Source organism: Elaeis guineensis, chromosome 3 (assembly GCF_000442705.2).
Source record: "Elaeis guineensis isolate ETL-2024a chromosome 3, EG11, whole genome shotgun sequence".
Lineage (NCBI taxonomy): Eukaryota > Viridiplantae > Streptophyta > Magnoliopsida > Arecales > Arecaceae > Elaeis > Elaeis guineensis.
Window position 1 is genome coordinate 18913812 of NC_025995.2, and position 14105 is coordinate 18927916.

The 14105-nt window shown below is 36.5% G+C and overlaps 1 pseudogene; it reads right to left on the reverse strand.

Moving 5' to 3' along the window:
- LOC140856195 (disease resistance protein RPM1-like) overlaps positions 1-14105 on the reverse strand; it is a 60222-nt pseudogene that overhangs the window by 45293 nt on the left and 824 nt on the right.

The window sequence follows — 14105 nt, forward strand, 5'->3', positions numbered from 1 at the left end:
TAGCCAGGAAGAAAGATTGCTGCCTTGGAGCACTCGATTAGTCAAGAAAGGTCGGTGGTGATTGAGCTTGCATAGAAGGTGGTAGCGAGTGAGGCAGTGACTAATGTAGTTGAAGATGAGGTCAAGTGGCTAATCAGGTCAAAGAAGTCATACTTGGGACGATAAAGGCCTCCCTGATAGCTTACGAGGTCCGCTTCAGAAAGTGCAAGGCTTTGGTTAAGCAACTTTTTCCCAAAGTTGGTGCCGGTCTTATTGATGTCCCTCTTCCAAGTGAACTCGAGGTATCCGAGCTCAAAGATGTACCAGATCCCACCACCAAAGAACCCACTCAAGCTAAAGATGGTCCTACTTTGGAAGCCCAGGGTCTGGTCATGTAGATGTATGCTCTTTTTCTTATGTTGTTTTTTTTTTGGCTGCTCATTATTTGCCAAGTGAATGTTGTAGTCGATTGATCTGACCTTCGAAACTTGATGAAATGAGAATTTTGTTGAAGTTAAATGCTTTGTTGATGCTTTTGATTGTTAATTTTGATTTTCAAAAATATTTTGAGCCATTCTGTTAGGAAGCTTTAGGTCATCATTCTTGATGCTCATGGTCAGGCATTTCAGATTCCGTGGGGTAGCCATCAGTAGTTTTAAGGTTGCATCAACCATGCTGATGCTCGATCAGCCTGGACAACTCTTTTACATTTTTTGAGTGCTCTTTCTTCGGCTCGGCTCACTTGCAAGCATGGAGCCTCCGAGGGTCCTTTTAGGTACATGATCAAAGTTTTCTTTGGTTCATTCGCTTTCGTACGAGGGGCCTTCGAGGGTCCTTTTTGGTTAACCCTTGGTTCGTGGGCTTCGAGGGTCCTTTTAGGTTAGCTCTCACTTCTCCCATGACCAAGATTTTCTTTGGCTCAGCTCACTTTCATACGAAAGGCCTTCGAGGATCCTTTTAGATTAGCTATTGCTTCTTGATTGTTTGAGGTCTTTGGCCTAGAGATAGTTCGTAGGCTTAGAGGGTCCTTTTAGGTTATCAAGATTATCTCTTGCTTTTTGTATGGTTCATGGACTCCAAGGCTCCTTTTAGGTTAGTCATCGCTTATCGCACGACCAAGATTTTCTTTGACTTAGCTCTTTTTCATATAAGAGGCCTTCGAGGGTCCTTTTAGGTTAGCCCTCACTTCTTGGTAATCCAAGATCTTTGGTCTGAAGATAGTTCATAGACTTTGAGGGTCCTTTTAGGTTAGTCCTTGGTTCTTGCACGACCAACATTTCCTTCAGCTCAGCTTGCTTTTGTTTGAGGGGCCTTCAAGGGTCCTTTTTGGTTAGCCCTCACTTTTTGATCATCCAAGATCTTCAATCTGAAGGTGGTTCATGGGCTCTAAGGAACCTTTTAGATTAGCCCTCGCTTCTTGTATGATCAAGGTTTGCTTCAGCTTAGCTCACTTTCATATGAGGGTCCTTTCAAGCTAGTCCTCGCTTCTTGGTCGTTCGAGATCTTCAGCTCCAGAATAACTGTAAGAGGGATGAGGTCTATGGCTAAACCTGTGAAACTTTGATTATAAAAAATTTGCTTTCTATTAAAAGAGTGGTTGTTATATTATTGATAGTACATTCACAGGTTGCTAGAATTTAAGGGTCGCGGTAATGGTGCTCTATCCCGCTGCTTCAATTGGTAGGTTTTTGATCTGATGACCTCGTTAACTTGGTAAGGGCTTTCTCAATTGAGAGAGAATTTTTCTCATTCACTTGGTTGAGACACCTCAACTCGGCACAACACCAAGTCATCGATCCTAAACATTTTGCCTTAGATTCGGGAGTTATAGTATCACGCAATCTTATACCAATAGGTTGCCATCCTTACTCAGACTTTCTCTCAAATCTTTTTAAGTAGATCCAAGTTCACTTGGAGCCATTCTAGATTGTTTGGCTTATTGAAGCCCTCAATCCATAATGAGGAGACCCTAACTTCGATTGGGATGATCGCCTCCATTTAAAAGGCCAAGCGAAAGGGGGTTTCTTTAGTAGGGATTCTCTGCATAGTCTGATAAGCCCAAAGCACATGATGAAAGTTGTCAGCTATGATCCCTTAGTATGGTCCAACCTAGACTTCAAGCCTTATAAAAGGATTCAGTTAGTTACCTCAGCCTCCCCATTTACTTGGGGATGGCCTATCGATATGACATGGTGTGAGATGCCAGTAGAACTTAGTAAATCGGGTGCCAATGAACTGACGGTCATTATCTATGATTAACATCAAAGAAAGACTGAATTGGTATATAATGGACTTCCAAAAGAAGTTCTTTACCTTGGCCTTAGTGATATGGGCCAGTGGTTTAGCTTCCATCTATTTAGTAAAGTAGTCGATGGTGACTAGCAAGAACTTTCGCTGACCTAATACTTGAGGGAACGATCTAAGGATATCCATCCCCATTGTGTGAAGGGCTAAGGCATAGATATGGGGGTTAGTGGTGTTAGATGTATGACTTGAAAAGTCAATTATTAGTTGACACAATATAATAATTCCAAGACATAAATTTATAATTGATTTATTCAAATTAGTAAAATGGGTAGGTTTTTATCCATTCTTGTTATTGTGTCCTTGAATCATTCAAAAAATTAATACTTAAGATACATATTCTTAAGAGTTGAGAATTTGAGATATGTATAATTAATTCTCAAATTACTCCCAATCGTAAACCATCATCGAGATGATGATTGATTCAGTTAGATCGGTGCATGATTCATTTTTAGATGAGTTTCGAGTCTATAGTATAGGGATACTGGAGCGATAGTACAGATGGTTGTTAGAGAACAACTGTACCAAGCATGACCATACGAGAAGTTACATGGATGTCTACTCACTCGTCAGTGACTATCTCGATGCTATAATTATGTGAGTAGTTCTTTGACCTGAGGTGCCTCAGCTACTCACAATAAGATTATTGTAGTTTGACTACACATAAACATGATCTTTTAACCATTTGGATCCTTGTAGTATATGTTAGCTGCAGTAGGTCTATTGTAGGAGTAGGGAGAGTACCAAGATGTGATCTATCAATCTCGATAAAAGAGGAATAGTCCTATACAATTTGAGAGACTGAGTTCACAAGTCTTTGGCCACAGCATGGTGATAGATGAAAAAGTGTTTCCATTAGAATTATATTTTGGATTCAAGCTAATTAGATTAGGCATATGATGGATACTAGGATTTGACGAGTTGTCCATGACCTTCATTCTATTGAAACTCATGATAGAGGAACCGAATCATACTGTAACTATACCTAAAGATTTTAAATATTCTATTTTATTGGATTACTATTACATACTGCTAGGTGTCACCAGTGGATTGTGAGAACTCACTTAGATCATTTCGGATCTATGATCCAAGTTTGAGGTGAGTTAGAATTGTTCCAGTCCATCAAAATTTTTTTTTGATGCTACTTTGATGGAGATCATTGTAAGTCTCACTATCAGATAGAATAAAACTTATAAGGTCATACACAAAATGGGTTGACCAAGTGAATTGATTGGTTTCAGATCTAATTATCAATTAGATTGATAATTAGGATTGATTGGTAAAAGATACTAGTAGAAAATTTGCTAAGTGTTAGCAAATTTGACCTAATTGCAAGTGTTACAATTGGATTTGATAAGATCAAGTTTGAGTTTAGAACCTAATTAAATTAAATAAAATTTAATTAGTCTTGATCTAATTTGAGTTGAATGGGTTTTTTCAATCTAAGTAGGACTTGGATTAGAAATCTAGTTTGACTAGATTTCAAATTCGACTCAAATTGGGCTCGATTTAGATTCGAATTGGATTCAAATTGAATCCAAATTAAATCAGAACCTCACCTCATGAGATTAAGATGAGGGGGTCCTAGTTTGATTAGGATTCTCCCTCCCCTTTGGTGCACAAGGAGAGAGGGATGGTGCCCTCTCCCTATGCATGCAGCAAAAGAAGGGGCGCCAATAGTTGGCGCCCCATTCTCCTTGGACTCTATCACCTTCTCTCTTCTGGAATTAAATCAATCCTAATTAATTTAGAATTAGATTTGGATTCTTAAAAGGCCTAGAAGTCTGGTTTGTGGCATGGAAAAAAGAAAAGGAGTCAGACTCTTTTTGGAATTGGTCGTGCACTCCATGCAGCCGCCCACCCTTGTCTATAAATAGGGGCACCCCACCTCTAGGATGGCCCAATCAATTCTCCACCAGTTCTCACACCCAAGGAGAGAGGAAATTCAAGAGAAAAAGGAGATAAAAAAAGGAAGAAAAGAAGAAGAAGAGAAAGGGTTCTCTTCTAGCTTCTTCTTCGAGGTCTTGTGCGAAGGTGTTCATGTTGTTTTCTTCTATGACAAGATCTAATCAAATGGAGTAGATCTAAAAAAGGCTAGTACCTCAATGATCTAGAAGGTTTCAAATTTACATCAGCTTTGTGTGGATACCTATAGAGGCCAGGCGCATACGTGGCTTCAAACAGAACCTGCAGTCAATCTAGATCCAACTTGCAAGTGAATAGCGATCCAAGGTATGTTTTTAATCCTTCTTAATTTTTGATTCTTAGATCTATAAATCTAAATTAATCATGCATATTAGATCCCTTTTAGATGATACTAGATGAGATCTAGAGCATGTAATAGGTTAAAAAATTTAATCTATACTTTCTACTGAGTTTTTATGAGATAAAAATAAAATCTGCATGCTGAATTTTTTATCCAATTTCAATAGTAGTATCAGAGCCATAATTTTTGATATGTATGATTAAGTTTAGATCTGATTTAATTGGATTAATCTAGATCTAAAAAATATTTTTAAGGATTAATTTTCTGATTTTGAATCAGATTTAAAGCTTAACCTAATTGGATCTACATCGGTATGATATAAGGTTGTCCTTGCATAAGCTTTACCCCTTATGTTGGAAGGGTTGTCCTCTATTGATATTGGTCTGTAATTAAAAAAATATTTTTTTATTTAGATCTAATTTTTGATGAATATATATGATATATTTGATCATATTTAGATCTGATTTTATATTTATGTATGAGATACATAGATTATTAGTTTAGATCTGAAAGTAATTTCGACATCTAAACTACCTCATGTTCATAACGTACTTAATTAAAGATCTAAAATTATAAATTTAAGATTTGAACTTAAGTTTTAAAGATCTAAAATTATGAATTAAAGATCTGAAATTAAGATTAAAATAAAATTGAGAATTTAAGATCTTAATCTTATGCATAAAATATGAGAGTTGGGGCTTGGGTAGTTCAATTAGGTCTAGTAATTTGAGTACTTTTGGATAATTGATTAGAATATGGTAGAGCTTAATCGAGATGAGTGGTTGACCCAACCCAATCAAAAGTTGATTCAGATTAGGTCAAGAGTACTTGCGATCAATCCAATAGTTGTAGATTGATCACATTGATTAATACTCATATATTAAATTGATTAACTCAAAGATCTAATTTGGCTTAGTGGCTCGAGTTTGAGTTACATAAGCAAATTTATTCAAAATTGATTGACCTATTGGTATCTAAGAAAAGTATTTTGGCTCGACCTAAAAAGAGATGGTTATTTAATTGGTTCCATTCACTGATCTGATTAATTTATTGGTATCTAAGGAAAGCAACAAAGGAACCTTCATCGATCTTGCATTTACCTGACCAATTTGGTTGATTAAACTTGATGCGGTTGTTTGATGATTTGAGCTAGCCCATGCCCTTAGGATTAGTCATAACAGTTATGACTAATTAAGATGAGACCTAAATTCAAATCTTCCTGCAAATATTAAGTCTAGCGATCTTTCACCATTGTAAATGTGCAGGGGTCCTACTAGTGTTGATTGTTCTTGACTGGTCATAGTGGTTCAATTATACCAAGAAAACTCAACCACTCTTTAGTAAAGAGTTGCTCTAGGGTGAAGATTGGGTTGGATCCAATAACTATTAGGTGAGGGATCCAATAATGGCTTCACACCTACTTGTGAATAGTGGGTCAAACTTAACTAAGAAGTGTAGTCAATAACTGTTAGATGAGCCCATATGACTTAAAGATGGAGTCACTGCAACATGCTTAAGAAGCATTGGATAAAGATTGTCCATCTATTGGTTTAGTATGCCACCAATAACTATTAGGTAAGGTGCATGCAAATTAGTGGGACCGCAATGTCCACTAGAAATTCTGAATCACATTAGAATTTTTGTTTCTCTACTCGAAAAGTGTAAAAGGTTTGAAAAAATAGTGGGAGTCCATTTGATTCTTAAAGTCCTTAGATCAAATGAAATCAAATTACAAATGTCTAATTTGAACCTCTACTCTCATAGATTAACAATATCAGCTTCAAACCCTTTAGCTTGAATTTTAGAGTCCAACCATCTGATCGGATTGAACTACAAGGACTGACTCAAAAATCTCAAGATAGTCTTGATGTCTGAGAAAATAGGTTATGTTTTTTACTAGGACCCCCCAGCTATGCCAAGCCATCCAACTGCTGACCAAAGGGCTGCACTGGATAAATGGGCGGATGATGATAATAGGATTTAATACTACATACTGACTTCGATATCAAATGAGTTATAGAGCTAGTATGAGCACATACCTACTATCAGGGCTACGATCACTCCTCTACAAGAGTTGTATAGTGAGCAGAGCCGCACAATGTATTTTGAAGTGTCGAAGAGATACTTCAATTCTAAAATATGTGAAAGATAGTTGGTTCATGATCATTATTTGACAATGATCAAGAATCTTGAAGAGCTTGAGAAGCTGGGCATAAGCATGCAGAAAGAATTGCAAATGGATCTGATCCTGCAATCACTAACTAGTTTATATAGTCAGTTTATCGTAAACGACCATATGAACAAGTTGGACTGTTCTTTACCCGAATTGATCAACATGTTGGTCATGATCGAGGGAACTTTGAAGAGTTCAAAGAATTCTATCCTAGAAAATCTGAAGTCCAAGAAGGGTAACATACCTTTGGAAGGTATGTCTAATATGCTCGTTGTTGAATCTAACCTCATGATTTTTTTTACTTCTAGTTGGGTATTAGACTCTGGCTCGAGTATACATATATGTGCTTCTATGCAGGGTCTGGTAGAAAGTAGAAGATTAAGGAAAGGAGAAATGATCCTTCGAGTTGGAAATAGAGCAAGAGTTGTAGCAGTCGCCGTAGGAACTTATCCTCTTCGATTACTATCAGGATTTAGATTAGTTTTAAAATACTGTTATTTTATATCTGGAGCTAGCAGAAATCTGATTTCTATCTGTGCTAGCATAGAAAAATTATATATTTAATTTTAATAAAGATTATTGTTTGATTTATTTAAGAAATAAATTAATTACAAGTAGTGTTTTGATTGACAATCTTTATCACCTATATGTTGATGTGAGTATGAATATTAACGAGCTAACAGTGAGTGCGGTAAGGACCAAAAAGCTTAAAGATAATGTTAACCACAAGTATTTGTTGTTGGAAAATATGTCCCAAAAGTCAATCGTCAAGCTGTTGACGGTTGAGCAACCAAGTATTGTAATTGATTTGTTAATAAATAAAATATATTTTTGATATTTTTATTATAAGTTTTCATCCTCTAACGAACTCCGTTGTTATGATGAAGTCCTTAGGACTATTTAAGTTTGATAAAAAGAGGATTTATCGATTAGTCCTTAAAATTGTTCACGACTAAATGATAGGCTGTTAATAAGGATGACAGCTTCTATCGAGCATAGGCGCTGTAGGCCATATGGGTTGGTTGTCTTCTTAACCAAGGAGTGTGGAGACACTGGTATGACATACAGATGAGATGTAAGGGTACAATTAAACGTGACCAACTTCAGAGTATTCTGCTGTCGAGAATGTCTCTGATGGGATATAGGTATAAGTGTCCTTTAGACCTGAGATCGCCTCAGTGACTTGCAAGCAACTCACTACGCTTTGGTACTGGACTAACTGAATTTCTAATTCAGTGATGGAAGGCTTCTGAATATAATCAAGTACTTGTGAAGTCAGAGTGTGATCGAGATGAGATTGACCACTCTAAGAGTTGGAGAAGAATGAGTCACTGTATTTCAATTTAGCAAAACCATGGCCAAGGTAATCCATTAGATGGATTTGATATTTTGAAATATAATGTAGACAATCTGATCAGAGTTGACAATTGAACTCTAAGGTATCCTATGATCATTTTGGTCAAAGGGATGAATTATATGAAAACTATATCCACATGGGTTCTAAGGATGTTGTTCTACATATTCGACCTATCCGGCCATCGGATACCATTGCTAGACGGTCACTTCGATTGGTACAGAAATTTATTTCTATACTACTGGCTTAGGTTTGAACCTATGAGGTCATACACATTAGAGTTTACGATCCGATCAGATGGTTGATCAACGAATAAGAATCATTCTAGGGTTAAACGATCAATATGATTGACATTTAACCTAGTGCAAGTGTTGCAGGACGATCGATTAGCAATTCGATTGCTAATTGGCTTAATTTGATTAAGCCAATAGATTGAGATTAAGTCTAATTGAATATGATTTAATTAGATTTAGTTTGGACTTGATTGGATCAAGTCCAATTAGTTTATTGGATAAGCCAAGTGCAAGGAAAAACTAGTTCTAGTTCAATTAAGACTTGAGTCAACCTAATTTCTAATTTTATTAAAAAATTAAAATAAATTTAAATCTAATTTAATCTAATTAAATTAAGTTTTTAATTAGATTAAAACTTATTTAATTAGATTGATCTAATTTTGATTTGATTTGATTTGAGAAATCAAATTAAAACAAGTCATAAGATAGAATCCTAGTAAGACTAGGATTCTATCTTGCGCCACATAAGCCCCCCACGCCCTCTCTTATTCCATGCCAATTCCCTCTTATGTTGTGCGACAAAAATCCTCTCCCAGGTCTTCACCATGCCCAAAAGGTTTCCTCTCTTCTTTCTTACATGGAAGATGGTTGTGGATCAAATCAAAGTAGGAATAAGTTTGGATTTCAAATTCTATGAGATAGAGTTTTAGAAATCTAAAATTTTTTCTTTTTGCATCAATTTTATCTAGATTTCTTCTAAAATTTTTATGGCTTTTATGGCACTTGATAAGCACCCTTTGCTATTGGTCCACATACAAAAAAAAGGAGGGGGCGCCCAAGAGTTGGGCGCCCCTTATCTTGCTATGTTTGGATAAACTTTGACTAGGTATTTGACCTAGACAAGGACTCTATCATATCTCTCTATATAAAATAATTTTCTTTATAAAATTTTTATAGAAAATAAATAAAAGAGAGACCTTTGGGGCATCCAAAAATCAGAGAGAAAGAAGGTTAGGGTGTGGAGATATAATATAATAGACACAAGATAGGATGTCTAGAGAAAGCAAAGAGAAGAAGAAGAAGGTCTTCTTCTAGGGTTGTTGTGTTTATCTCTTCCCTTCCTCCATCTTGAGTTTTCTGAGAGCGTCTCAGATTTGAAACTCCTCCTCCTACTTCTCATCTTTGGAATAGTCCAAATCAAGAAGGAGGAGGCATCTGATCAACCATCGAAGAAGGATCAGTGTAGTACTAGCATACTGTACTGATTTTCTAGAGCAGGACTTCTGATCGAGATTCGTGAACTCATGTGGATGACTCCTAGAGGTTGGAAGTATGTGCAGCTCGCAACATCATCCTCAAGCTCGGATCAACAAAGTTAGAACGTCTAACTTGCAAGGTAATAGATCTGATCTATTGTTTATTACATACATTAGATGTAGCATAGAAACATGTTGATATGATCAACATGTAGTTTATTCTTTATATATTTTAATTTTTGATTTAATACCATATAATAATCATGTAATAGGATCTTAGATCTAAAAATTTTCTGATTTTATAAAATAAATTTTGATTTATTTTAGTCTTTCGCTGTATGATCTTGAAAAAGTTTCAAGATCTAACCCTAAAACCCTAGATCTAGTTCCAACAATTGGTATCAGAGCCAAGTTATTTATTACATGATTATTTATACATATTTAGATTATTTTTTAGATTATATCTAATTTATAATCTAATTATTAAATATAAAATTAAAATTTTTAGATCAATCATGAACTGTAAGGTTGTCCTACTGTAAGGTTTATCCCTTACAGTGCAAAGGTTGTTCTAGTTTGTGTAGATCTATCTTTAATCATAAATTTGTTAGATGTGATCTAAATTAAATTTATAATTTATTAGATTTAAAAGATATTTAAATCTAAAATAAAATTTTTTGTTAATATAACCTGCGTAAAGAACCATCATATTTTTGTCTGAAAAATTTATGCAGTTTAAAGTTGAAATTATTTCAATTACATGAATCTGTTTAGATTAGATCTAAAGTAGTTTCATATTTATTTCATTTACATCTTGATTATGAATTAAACATGCAACTTGGTTGGTGGAATCAAGTTAAAAAATTATTTAACAAACATAAAAATTATTTTTAAAAAGCCGAACTCCAACCCTCAGCCCAAAACTTAATTGAGAATTAAGAAGTTATTTTGATTAGGTTCTAGGATTATGAATTGAAAAACCTAAGACACAAACCATAACACATTGGGTTAATGGGTTAGTGGGAATTAGGTCCATTAATTGGGTTAGACCTAAGGTTAGGTTAAAGATGGACTTAATTAGAGAATTGACTAAATCTAATCAATTATTGTCTTAGATTAGGTCAAGGATTCTCTAGATCAATTACAATAGTTGTAGTTGGTCAAGTCCATATCTTTAACGAGAGCCAAATGGACTTGATTCTTGGCTAAGCGGTCTAGCACGAACTGTTAGGTTGATCCAATCGAAACTAATTAAACCAGTTGGTGTCTAAGGTAAAGCAGACTGGTGGTTTCTAATCGGGAGCCCGCTTATCTGGCCATTTCTGATGGTGTCTAAGGTAAGCTTTGGCAGACCCTCCCACCGATCGAACTTACCTGGCTTCTTGGTGAAATTATATTTTGATTGGATCACTTGACTATTTGAGCTGACCCATGTCAGCTAGGTAAATCAGTGTGACTGATTTAGGTGCTCCTAGACCAGCCCTTTTAATGGTCTCCCTTAAGCTGACTTGGTGAAGCCAGTGGGAGGATCATGATAAATTGGTTAATCTAACCTCATCCTCTAAATCAATTAAATCCTCTAAAATTATTAGATCCTTAAAATGAAACAGTTATGGTGATAACTAGATCATAGCCTCCCATTAAGTAGATGATAATGGGTCCATCAGTTGGATAATCATTGGAGGTCTAAAGGCCTGGTGCTTATCGACTGATGGAATTATCATTCATAATATGATTTCTTGATTGCATCTTTCTAAATGGTGGTTAGGTTAGTCAACCAAAGTTGGATCTAATCATTCATTGGCTAGATGGGCCAAGCATGGTCATGTTAATGGTTGGACCTAACCAGACCTTTTCAGTGGAAGCCAAAGCCTACTGATTAGGGACTAGGGCAAAATTAAAATTACTCAAAATTATTTAGAGAAATAATTGGTTATGAACCTACCCTTAGATGTACATAGGTTAGCCAACCAAAGTTGGACTTGTATGCAGTCTAAGTGGATTCTAGTACCCACTAAGAAATTAGGGTAATTTCTCGAATTGGAGGTAGAGGCTACCAATTCGAATAAAATAGTGGGAGAAATCTTTTGATTAAATTCTAAATCTTTAGGTTTAATGAATCAATTACTAATTAGATTATGATTTTTCTTTGTACAGATATGGCCACTTCTCTATTGCTCTGATCATTGTTGGATAATGATAAGTTGGTGGGACCCAACTTCGGTAGCTGGTACTAAAAATTGAAGATAGTCCTGGAGCATGAACGGATCCTATATGTGATAACAGATCCAACCGTCAATGCACGTGGAACAGTCAGAGACACTTACCAGAAGTGGCTCAGTGATCGGACCACGGTGCGCTGCATCATGCTGGCTGCCATGAGCGACGAGTTCAGTCATAAATTTGAGACGGCTCAGCCAAAGGACATGCTTCAAGTGTTGGAGGATGCCTTTGGTACATCCGATGATGTAGAGAGGCACAAGACTAGTTGTGCCATCTTCAACGCCAAAATATGGGATGGTGCCTCTGTCACTGATTATGTATTGTACATGATCGAGCTGATGGAGCATTTGAGCAAGCTCAGCTTTTTCTTGTATGAGCAGCTTAGAAAGATGCAATACTGAACTCGCTGCCCAAGTCTTATCTCCATTCCTCACTCATTATAGAATGACAAAGCCTGAAGTAAACTACCATGGTTACTGGGTTGCTTCAAAACTTTGAGAAGAATCACCAACTCCACAAGGAGTCGGTGAACTTAGTGGGAGGTTTGTCTTCTGGTTCTCGATCCTTTAAGAAAGGAAAAAAGAACAAGAAGAAGAAAGTGAAGAAGGTATAAGTTCAGGTTGGGACATCAGTGCAGGGCCAGATCAGAAAGATCAAACCCGATAAGAGTCTATTCTATTGGCAAGCACCCTAGAATAGATAATGTATCAGATATCTACTTATGGCACTGTAGGCTAGGTTATATAAATAAGTACAGGATAAACAGGTTGACTCAAGAGAGAATCCTTGAAGTCAGTGATTGTAAATCACTTTCAACCTGTGAGTCCTGTCTTCTTGGTAAAATGACCAAGTCACCTTTTACTGAAAAAGGTGAGAGAGCTACTTAGCTCTTGGGCCTAATACATACTGATGCATGTGAGCCCATGAGCACAAGTGCTAGAGGCGGATATTTCTACTTCATCACTTTCACGGATGATCTATCCAGATATGGATATATCTATCTAATGAAACATAAGTCGGATTCATTTGAAATATTCAAACAATTCCGAAGTGAAGTAGAAAAATAAACTGGAAAGAGTATTAAAACTCTTCAGTCTGACTGAGGAGAGGAATACCTTTCTGGTGAGTTTCTCACATATCTAAGAGAGAATGGAATTCTCTCCCAATGGACTCCTCCAGGAACACCACAGCATAATGGTGTGTCTGAAAGGAGAATCAAACTCTGTTAGACATGGTCTGATCCATGATGGTTTTGCCAACTTGTCGATATCCTTCTGAGGATATGCACTCGAATCGGCTTGTTATCTGTTAAATAGGATCTCAAGTAAGTCTGTAATTAAGACTCCATATGAGATATGGATAGGACGTAAGCCAGCACTTTCACACCTTAGGATCTGGGATGCCCGACCTATATCAAACGTTAGTTACAGATAAACTTAGACCTAGTCTGACAAATGCACATTCATAGGATACCCCAAAGAGATCAAAGGATATTTTTTCTACCATGCTGATGAACAAAAGGTATTCTTCAGTCTCAAGACAATTTTTTAGAAAAGAAGTTCCTTGGTAAAGGAACTGTTGCCTCTAAGGTTGAACTTGATGAAGTTTAACAGGTAAAAGACCGACACCAATAGCTGAACCTGAGTCGGATTGGATTAGATCAGATCGGAGCCCAATGTATCTGCACCATTAAGTGATCCGATAGAGTACCATATCGGTCGGACAGATACTACGATTTCTTGGTCCGGGACGGTGATCCCATCGAACTCGATGAGAATGATAAGACCCGATCACCTATATGGATGCAATATAGAGATCTGATTCTGAGAAATGGCTTGAAACCATGCAATCCGAAATGGAGTCCATGAAGATCAACAATATATGGATATTGGTTGACCCACCTGAAGGGGTTAAACCCATTGGGTGTAATGGTCTTCAAAAAGAAGAGGGATGTAGACGAAAAGGTAGAGACCTATAAAGCCGTCTGGTTGCCAAGGATATCGTCAATGTTATAGTATTGACTATAACGAGATATTTTTTCTGGCAATGCTCAAATCCATTCAATAATGCTTGCAATAGCTGTCCATCTGGATTATGAGATCTGGCAGATGGATGTAAAGACAGCTTTCTGAATGAAGAGCTGACCGAAGAGATGTATATGATACAACCTGAGGGTTACATTACAGATGAGTCCAAGGTGTGCAAGCTTCAGGATCATTTATGGATTGAAGTAAGCTTCTTAGAGTGAAACATACATTTTGATAAGGTGATCAAACGTATGGCTTCGTTAAGAACGGAGAAGAGTCCTGCATCTATA